Raw genomic sequence first — 11,844 nt, 5'->3', positions numbered from 1 at the left:
AATAGCTTGTGCATGTAAAACTAGAAATGTAAATATGTTGTAACATATAAGTCTGATCAATCACATGAGTTAAATTAAAATGCATAACATAATATTTGTTACCTAGAAAATGTCCAAGGTGAAGGTATAACTAGGGTGGGGATGACACCCATAAATCTTCACTACTATAGTAATAAAGTTAACCAGTTAAGGTTACAATGCTTAACCATAAAATATGATCTACCCTATGAGGGGTCTACCCTATTAAAAGCTTAAGAGACTGCTAGGTCTCACCTTGTTAGAAAATTTAACACTTACAACAAATTAAGGATATTGTTAGGAGATTTACAAAGATCTTGTAAGACCACTCTATTAAGAGATTTAGCTTCATTCAAGTATGTTAAAACTGATTCAATACTTGACTCTCGATTTGCTCTGTAAGTTGATTTTGAGTTTCCTCCTTACAAATTAATCCTCTCCTTTGATCTGATATGCTTGTCTTTCCCTTTCAGTTCATTATAATGACTAGGTTTCTTGCTCTATTAGATCTTAATAGAACCCTTTATTGACCTCTAATCTTTTCAATTCTTCTTATTCACATGCATTGATGTCTCTATATTTTTGATTCTTAGTCTATATTATCCTTTTGATGCTCAACATGTACTATTCATGACACATGCTATATAACATGACACTTGTGTACTTGGAATTTTCTTAGTCCTCGATGACTTGGTTGGTGGCCGATGAGTTCAACTTGTATAGAAAATACTCTATGACCAAAAACTTACTCAGCTCCTATAGAGATTGATACATACTCTCTTATGTACATGACTCAACCTATATAGAGTAGCTTGATGATAGTGATGACCGTTTGACTTTGCCTTGTAAATGACTAAGGGTTTGGTAATAATTGTCAAAAATGGTTAGAGATACCAACATTAGGTAGTGTGATCACATTGTTGAAAAAGTTTTATAAAACAAAAAAATTGAGAGCCATTTTTTGTTCTATTTGGTTTCTCTTGGCATCCTCTTATCTTCTAAGGAGTGAAAACATAGTGTGTTTAGTGGATTTCAACCCTAATTTGCATAAAAAAATGGCTCTATGTTGTCAAAAATCCCAAACTAGTCAAAGAGGTATGATTTTTAAATCTTGCTTTTGTTAAATTTTTTGTTTTTTAATAGTTTTTATGAATTTTGATTTGGGTTTGTTTATTTTTTAAATATTGTATTTTTTAATAGTAGGGTAATGTAGAAAATACACCCCCTAATCCTCATGTGAACAATCCACCACAAATTCCACCAATTCCACAAAATCCACCACCAAACCCTCCACAAATCCAACCTCGAAACCCTCAACATGAAGAACAACCACTTCCATGACCTCTTCCAATCGAAAGACCTCCTCCTAGAACCCAATAAAATTTGTTGAATGACATTGAAAGAGGGAAAACTTAGTTATAAACAATTATTAGGAGGCTAAAGAGTTTGCTTCAAAATAATCTTGGTAGGGCACAATTGGCACAATCCCTTGAGACCATTATGGTTCAAGTAGCATCTATTAGTGGTCATTTGAATCTATGGCATAATAAAAGAGAAGAACAAAAAAGATATTATGTTGATAAATTATTGTACGAAGATGTTAAAATTAAGAAGATTACCAAATATGGAATGTGGGCTTTGTTTAAAAAGGAATGAGAACAAAACACTTTGAGAATTACAACTAAAAGGTTCCCCATCCATTGGTGCAATCATGAAGGTATTAAAAATAATTTTTTGGACATATGGTTGATGGTGTTTCATGCCCCTCCTTGTAAGAATCTTGAGGTTCCAAAGTATTTCTTGATGAAATTGTATTATGAGTTTGTCCTTGGGGAGATCCCCAATTATTTTGATATTCTTCCTTCTCATGGTAGAGGTTGGAGATCATCATTTGATAGGTTGGGGACACTTTATAACCCTAATATTGTTAGGGAACCTATTTGCAAGCCATAAGAGGAGCATTTTATTGTTCCTTCTATTGTGAAGGAATAGGTAGAGGCCGAAACAATAGGCATTATTAGATCTTTGACTTAGAGCCTCATTCAGTGTACCACTCCTTTGGTTGTAGATGAGCCTAGTTAGAGGATTGGTCACATGCACACATCATGTAGATCTCTATGCAAACTTGGCACTTCCAACATAAAGGATGATGCTAATGGGATGATGGAAGATGACTTCCTAAATGCCATATTTGGAATTGATACATAGGTAAATATAAAGAATTATATTTTAAACTATTGTGATCGCATCTCACATGTTCACAAATGACTACTAAATTACTATGTCTTGATGTTGTTCAAAATTCAAGACCAGAGTGTTGCTAGCACTAGCACTCATCCCCTATCCTCATTTTATGCAAAGTTGATGAATCCATAGGTATGTATCAATGTATTAATTTAAATTAATATATCTATTTATAATGTAATCATATGAATGATTAACTCAAAAAAAAATCCATGTGCATTAGTTTTGTGCTAGACCATCAACTTTCACATTGGACTCTAAGCATGGGCATGATACCACTCATGTAGAGGTATACTCGTTTGCATGTTAATTTGATTCAATTGAATATATTTAATTAATAAATGAATGAAAAATTGAAACTAATTTTTCTTATTACATGATCATATTCAAAATTAGAGTGGTCATGTTGATGTTGATTTGGGGTCACTACACTTTCAGATGAGTTCATTTTCCCTAGAGGCATATACATGTTCTGATGCATTTTAATTTTTATGTCTGTAGTGTTGGAAATACAATAGGGAAAGTAAACTCTGAGAGGGTATGGGGGGTGGTGAATTAGTCCTTCAAAAATTTAGCAATAAAATCATTCATCACACATCCATCTCACAATTTTCATGTAAATTGAAATAGCTAGCTAAACATATTCATCCATAGCATGAAAGAAAATGAAATTCAACACATATATGACACAAGATATTTGTTTACCTAGAAACCCTCCAATGAAAAGATAAAACTAGGGTGGGGATGACACCCATAGATCTTCACTACTATAGTTATAAAGTGTATCCAATGAAGGCTACGATATTTTTAAGTATAAACTATGATCTACCCTGTGAAAGGTCTTCCCTTTTAAAGGCTTATAAGATTTTTAGATCTTTACCCGTTAAAGGATTTCAACACCCTATTAGAAGTGTGCCTGATTAAAGGACTTAAACTTACAATAAAGTAAACAACCAGTTAAAGGATTTACAATAGCCTATTAAGACTACTCTATTAAGAGATTTAACTAATTCACCTATTAGAATGTCTTAGCAATGATCTTGTTGTTAGCACTCCACTACTAGATAATAGATCACCTCATTCTTGATGTGTGCTTGAACCTCTCTAATTAGATGTGTCACTTTCTTCCTCTATTCTCCTCTAATTGATTTTGTAATGTATAACTTGATTCACAACTCCTTAGCCACCATGAATTCTTTATCTACACATGCAAATTTCTCTCTTCACATGCATAATATTTACAGTTTTTCCTTCCTTAAGAAGACCTAGGTGACTTAGGGTTAGGTATGAATCAATGATTGTGATTCACCCATTTTGCTACTTAATCCATCCTTTTAACTAATTGGTTTTATGTACTGCTTAGTAATCCTCAATATAGATTCATTTTTATCATTTATAATTGGAAAAAAATCCTTAAGTCAGCTTAGAAATGGTTTACATAGAGATTTGTGCCATTATAAACAACTATTTCCAAAACTATTTTACTTGGCACTTGAAGTCTCTGATTCTAGACATCTTTTGTATCTTTAATGTTGTAACTCAGCCTTTGAATGACTTGACATCCATTGATCACTCAACATTTGAATCACTTGACATCAACTATTTGCTCAACACTTGAGTGACTTGACACTTACTAGTTACTTGGCACATGCTACATATCTCACTTGGCATATACTATCTGACAACTTATACTTGGCATACATTACTTGTTTGGCATGAACTAAGTTCTATCTTGTAAATGACTTAGTGTAGTGTCACTCATATGTCAAAACCAATATGAGATTAACATATCATACATTATTTTTCATATGAATGTGATGAATGTGTTGTCTACTATATTTACATATGTGTAATAGGTAAATGTTGCACTTTTAGGATAAATATTGTACAATAAAAGACACAATGCTACATTCACAGAGGTACCCAAATATTTTTATTAATAATGTGGTATAAGAAAATATGTATTCTTCATAACTACATCTAATTTTCATGTGTATCATTCTTAGCTATTGACATAGAGACTCCTCCACATCTTTTTCAATGTATTGATCAGGGAGTCACCACCATAGTTGTTAGTTTTGAGCCATTGACTGAGGTATAAAAGAGTTCATATTATAATTTAATTATTGTTAAAAATAGATATGATATTCATAAGTATTATTGAGTGATAGCTTTGATTATTTTTGTAGGGTCTTATTACTCTCGATCTTCCATGTCCCCATAAAGTGTATGTAGAGAGGAATTATCAACTAGTGGTAAGAATATATTGTATTTTATGTATGTATATTTCATTTTTTATGTATAATAGTTATTAATTCACATATACTTTTGATTGTAAGAGGTCAAGCTACAAAGAGTCCAGACCAATAAACTAGTGAGTGTGTTAGGAAGAACCTGTCATCCACAACATCTCCCTCTTCTTGATGATCAAAGACAACGAGGTATTTGTTTTCTCCCCCTAGCAAGAAATAGTAGTAATCTAGGGATGTACATTTTACAACTGTATGGCATTATTGGACAAAATTTTTGTATATTGTTTTTTATGTATGTCATTTTCGACATATATTTCATTTATGATATTATTAAACATACACTTATGATGTTTCAAATTATCAATGTATGACATTATATAACATTGCATAACATTGTTGGATACTAACAATATTGTACCTTATGGAAACACCTTTGAGTTTTCGTTATCCACGTTGGATTCAATGCTTGTGTTCTTGGATTAGTTGAATGGATGCTATGATTTGATGATTGTAAATTCTAATATCCAATATTTTGAAAAATTAAGAAATTTCATAATGCATATTGTATTAGACCTATAGGAATGTTTGTGCATTTAGTGATCAATAGTTATCAATAGTTTACACAGTTCAATACCTTTATGTTGGCTGAATTCTTTGTTAAAATTTGTGTCTAGTGCTACATGAATGGTTTGAATGTATAGTTTTCTCAAATTTTCTAGATTTTTTGCATTTGAATAATTTTATGCCACTTCAAATTTATGCCAAAAAAACACTATAGATAATTATGCTTCTTTTTAGCTTCAATGGCTAAGACATTCTACACACCACATTAAGGTCTTCTATTCTGAAAATTTATATATTTGTAGATGCTCATGGAAGGAAACTTTAAATAAAATAATAAGTTCATTATCACTATAAACATGATACCATGGTTATAAAATTACATTCTTTTACTTGGACCAAAAAATTGTAAGGAAACTTGCAAGAAAGAATATAATCTCATCCACATAACACATAATAGATCCAAAATAAATATGCAATTAAAATCCACATGCAAGAGAATAGAAAACATACCCACAAAAATGTGACACAATATATATCCTAGGAAACCCCCATTGAGGGAAAAACCTAGCCTCCAAAAGCATCCATCTTCATGTATTATTCAACAAAAATACCATTGTAATACAACCATGGAAGCCTTCAAAGCCATAACCACAACCAAGAAATCCATGTGAACAAGCATGAATCCACACATCCCATGCCATGCTACCAACCTTCACAAATGCTCCATTGGCTAACCTGTCAAGCCTCATCCCTCTCGACTCTTTCCCTTTTTCCTTTTTCTTCTTGTTATACAACAACTATCCTTGTGGCTACTTATATAGTAGCAAGTCCCACAAAACCACTAAGTGGTATTACATAAACCATGTGCTACCTAACCCATTGACCCCACATTTAATATTGGAAATTTAATTCTTTTCTCTAATATTAAATAATTATATGAAATATTATCACAATGTTACAATACAACTCATCAAGTATATCCCATGGGAATCTTTACATCTTGCATGTCCATCGAGGTGCAAAATTACATAATAATATAAAACAATATAGTATAAACAATATTATGAAATGTGTGCAACACCCATATCTCAACAATATCCCACTTGTTTTAACATTGCATAGGGTCAATATGTAGCCACACATATGAGAAAGGGAACAATCCCTCCTAGCACATCTACCATCATGGATCAAAGTACACAAAGTGCTCCATCCTGGTACCCGCAACAAAATCAAAGTATCTAGCATCTCAAACATGAATGATCTCACCTCCTATTATGTCATTGCCATTGGACATACATAGAATCCATCCAAAGAGAAAGCCACCCAACATGTTGCATTAGAAGATCATTAAATCTTATACCAACTAAAATTCCAAGCACAAAAACCTGATCCAAAGGTAATCACATGCATCTATAGTTGTCAATATATCCATAGCTCAAATAAAACCCACAACAAGTGCCAAACCCATGCAACTATCCATACCTCCAAAGGTATACCAAGTGAATCTCACATCATCAACATATCCAATTTGTAACTTGAAATCATAGGCCTCAAGAGAAATGCCTAACACATATATACCAAGAAGCTCCTACTATAAAAGGTAAGCTCAAATCGATAGCCAATCCACTCACAATATCTCAAAGAAGTGAATTCATGTAGTCTCAAGGACATCCACAACACATAAAGCAATAACCTACAAGAACAACTATCATAACATGTCTCTAACACTTTCCCAAGTTCTCCACAACCAATAGAGGAAAGAGATAAAAGAATAACCATGTGTTCTCTCACATGACATACATGAGCACACACTAGTGATCACAATCTCTAACCAATTTCAAATCCAATGTAAGTGAAACTGAACATCCAGGAAGATAACCAAGAGCAAAGAGAAAACATGCAAATCATAACCTGTATCATGTCCTTCTACACAGACCTCTAGATGTAAAATGTGCAAGTATGATCTCCTCCATAAAACCTCAACAAGAAGTCATAACAACACCCAAACCATACCATATAACTAATCATGGATGTAAGCCTCTCACATGAAGATCAAACTCATAAACCATTCCTAATCCAAGGAATATGCTCAATATAAAACCATCTCCCAATCTCAACTAGCATAACAACATATGAAAATGGAGATAACCAATGCTAAACTATCTCTCAAATTAACCCTCTAGAACTAACTCTTGTACCATAGCTCAAGATTCACATCCATGAAAGAAAAACATAAATATAATGCACTTGACAAAAATAATAGGCTATAACTCTCAAGTAGAAAACCATTGAGTAGACCAAGAGTGGGGAATGAGAATGCTCATCAAGATATCCAAGTCTCCAACCAAGACTCATCTAAGAACAATCTCCTCTCAAGTCCATATTAGGTGAATGCCCCTCGGAATTCCTGCTGAAACCAAACAACTATCCCAACAAACATTTCTCTAATCTAAGAGAAATCAACATCACCAGCATCTCTAAGCATTCATGAGCACCTATAACCAATCAATCCATGCCAACTCCATAAGCAACATAGCAATATGATGAAGTATCTAACTTATGATCAATGTAATCAATACCAAGAAACTAAACCAAGATCAATGTAAAATTTCCAACCATGGCATTGGGAACATAAACATGACAACATGATCTAAACCATCTCAACCAAAGAGATAATATGCTCTATAAGAACATACTATAACATGTCACAACTCTAAATGTGTATCAAGAGTATACCATGACATAAAATGAAACCATTCTCACACCAATGATAACATGCCAAATGAAAGCATAAACCACACCTTTACCAAGAACCCCATTAGTCCTAAAGATGCAATAATCTCCACACACTATGAAGAAACAACATATCCACATACTATGAAGAACCATCACCACACACTATGGAGATAACCAAGAACCCATGAGTCCTCAAGATCTAACCATCTTCACCATGAAGATAACAAGTGAACCATGGAAATTTAAAGAAGCTTCTACAACAACATGATTTAAGAAAAATCTCCAACATCTACAAACATTCAATAAATATATCAATGCCAACAACTCCCACTCAACTATGGTACTAAGTTGTAATGCCCCGCTCGGGAACCCAAGAGAAATAAACCTAACATGTTACAATGTTTACTGAACTATTTTTTTTTTTTTTTAAAGTTTAAACAACATCAAGATAACATTAATGCGGAAGCAATATGAACATACACATCAAATACACATTTGCAATTACAGATATAGTTTCAATTCTTCAAAGGTTCCTTTACGTTGAGTCACATTTAGTAATTTTAAATTAATTAGTTTAAGTTTCCAAATACAATGTCTCAATATCATAAAGGAATAACATATACATAGTTGCATAAGCAAATGCATAAGTATAAACAATACAATGAAAGTACATCCAATCAATAACATCCACTGCACATGTCGCAGGGTATGTGAAAATAGATACTGTACAATAGAATACATGATAACATATATACATCATCTAAAAAGAAGTCTCTGAGATAAGAAATAAGAATGATAAAGGTACATCTCCTACAATGAACATCCAACAGCTGGCAATGTGGAGGGGAAACCCAAATGGCAAGAAGGCACTACCTCCCGACCGCGTCGTTACCTAGTCAGGCTTCCATTCCCACCATGTAGGGAAGATAATGAACGATCCACATACGACTATCAAACATAAAACATTCCTAGGCAAGGTACCCCTAATAGCCAAAACTACCTCATAGGAAACACATACTACTCAAGAAGATAAAATAATCCAAAAGTAAGAACACTCAATCCAATATCGACACCACATAACCAAACATCTTACATGAACCAAGTATAAACCAAATACCAAGGTCATAAGACAAAGTCAACAAAAGATAATCACCTTAAGTCAAAAGCCACATGTCAAAAGTACAACATCATGAATCACCAATCATCATCAATGAAAGTAAGTAACCACAATAAACACAATCAATAAGTACACCACCAGAGATACACAAAATCTACAGAGAAGACTCAGGCTACATACTAGGGAGTGTCATCACATGGCTGCTTGAGTTACCCTGGACTGATCTCTTAAGAGACCCCGGACCCTCAAGCGTTGAGTTACCTAGGACTGGTTACTTTGAACCCCGGACCCTCAACATCACACATATGGAAACTAGAAAGCCCTCTCAAGAAGATGAGGCACTCATCTCATTCCCATCCTTAGTCTATACAAGCACTAAAGGCATGGGTAGATCAAAAATCTCTAACTTATCTTTTTAATGTGTTTTCCCCCCAAAAGTTTTAATTACTAGGTTATCACTTATTACATAACTTGCATTAGGTTACCCTGGTACTGACCACTTTGGGTCCCGGACCCCTATGCAAGCCACTCCCAAGTCATGTACCTAGACAACCTCTCCTAAGCACATAAAAACACAGTTGTGTCCCATACCACAACACCCATAAAGATCAAACTCGGTTCCTTAATAGGCAACCTGATAACAAGAAGGTTCTCCCATTCGAGTACACATAAAAGCTCCACAAATAAAACTCATAAATATAATCTCAAATATGAAATTCAAAACACATCATGACATCCAATCCCATAAATGGTAAAACAGAAATTTGACAAAGCCTCTGGTGTACATCCTAAACTAGTCAAACTAGGTCAGCCCCAAAATCCACAAGTAAAGACAATACATAGAAAACAGTACAATTTCACAGTTTGTGTTTGATTTGAAAAGACATAATAAGTAAAGTTTCAGTTTCCCATTTAAAACATGTTCCAAGTAATAAGTTTAAAAGTTTACCCTTATTAACCTATTCATCTCTTTGAATAAAATATAAAAATTATCCTCTCATCATATTAAATCAATTTTCCAAAAAGAATAACTAGGGGAATAATTATATTGATTTAAACTAAAATGATTCACAATTTATTAAATCAATATTATCAATAAACTAAAATTTCATTGAGTAACTTCAATTATTAATTAACTTAATTACAATTGAATTAATTAATCAATAATTACATAAATACCTAGATTAATCTCTCACTAATCTCTAGTTATAAATAGAATAATTTCATTAATCACTAACTATATTCTAAAATGTATTATAATTTAAATTAATAAATATATTAAAATCTATTAATAACTATACTTAAATAATATTAAAATCTCATACTAACATCTTATTATAAATATGATTAATTTACATATGAAAAATCGAATCTAAAAAAAAATGCATATAGCAAAATTTTGTTTTTTTTAAAACATACAATAAAGCGATTATTAATCGCTGTCTGCTCTCATTAAAGAGTCACAGTGCACGGCTGCTATCGCAGTCGGCCCTGCAACTGCATTCGCAGGTACGACTGCATACAACAGTCGCCTGCGTTGAACAGGTAAGGGGGTTGGGGTTGGTTTAACCGCCCCTCCCCAATTAAATATAATTAATTTTATTTATATATATATATAAATATATAATATTTGTAAAACATTTTTTTTTCTTTTCTTTCAATACTAATTTATTTTTTATTAATTCCATAATTTAATAAAACTAAACAACCCAATGTTTTATAATATATTTGACAAATAATTATTTTATTTAATTTAATTTATTTATTTATTTATTTTATTTTATTTATTTATTTATTTATTTTAAATAAACAATTATCATCTTAATCTGATGGGACGATTATGGGCAATGATCAAATTTTGCTATATTAAAATTTCCTTTTTCTTTCAAACCCTACGGGATTTAAATTAATTTTCTCTATGATTTTCTTCATAAATATGAATAATGAAAGACTAATTTCAATCAATCAGATTTGGACAACAATCAAGATGACAAACAAAATTTCAACCACCCAAACAAACACGAAGCACACAGATATATTTTCCAAATTGAAAATGCATTCACGGGGTTTCAAACCCTACCTCGTACTGATGCTAAACTTTGACAATAAGATGAAAATTCCTACACAAAATCCTTCAAGCCACAAGAAATTCCTTTCTTTCGCAAACCCTCTGAGTTGCTCTCCAAAACCTGTGTGTGTTCTCAAACTTGTCTCCAAAAATCTCCCTTGAAAAATGAACTCTTAAATTTGATAAGGAGTTCTCTTCCTACAATCGGGGCACTAATTGTGCGTTTACCCGAGAGGTCTCTTGATCCATCCTGTTAACTCTAAAATCAACCTTTATTTATCTTATCTTTCATATTTTCATGCACGTTAAATGGATTATTAAATCTCTTTATTTAATTTCCACTCAACTTCTATTTTAATCAATTTATAACTTATAATTCTCATGCGCACTTAATGCGATTAAATATCTTTATTAATTTCACATGTTTAATCTTTTCAATTAATTTCTTTTATTTTCAACTCATGCATAAATCATGCGAACTATAATTTTTATGATAATTAAATATCTTTTCACTTTTAAATTTCATTTTTAGAAACTTAATTGATAAAATATTTATTAACTTAAATAACAATAATATTTAGCATTTATTTAAAAATGCACTCTAAATATATTATTATTAAATTAAATAAATATAATCACATTCTAAATTTAAACTTTAACTTTTATCTCCAATATTTAATTCTCTCTTATTTAATTAATTCATTCATGCACAATTAATTTCTTTTTTAAATTAAAATATTCTTTTATTATTCATTCATGCACTTTAAGTGAATTATTAAATTACTTTATTTAACTTTCCACTTTACTTTACTTTAAATTAATTTAATAACATTTTAAAATCTCAT

This window comes from Cupressus sempervirens, chromosome 11 (assembly GCF_028749045.1).
Source record: "Cupressus sempervirens isolate cs-2001-9-10 chromosome 11, ASM2874904v1, whole genome shotgun sequence".
Lineage (NCBI taxonomy): Eukaryota > Viridiplantae > Streptophyta > Pinopsida > Cupressales > Cupressaceae > Cupressus > Cupressus sempervirens.
The sequence above is the reverse complement of the archived record's forward strand: the minus strand, read 5'-3'. Positions refer to the sequence as shown.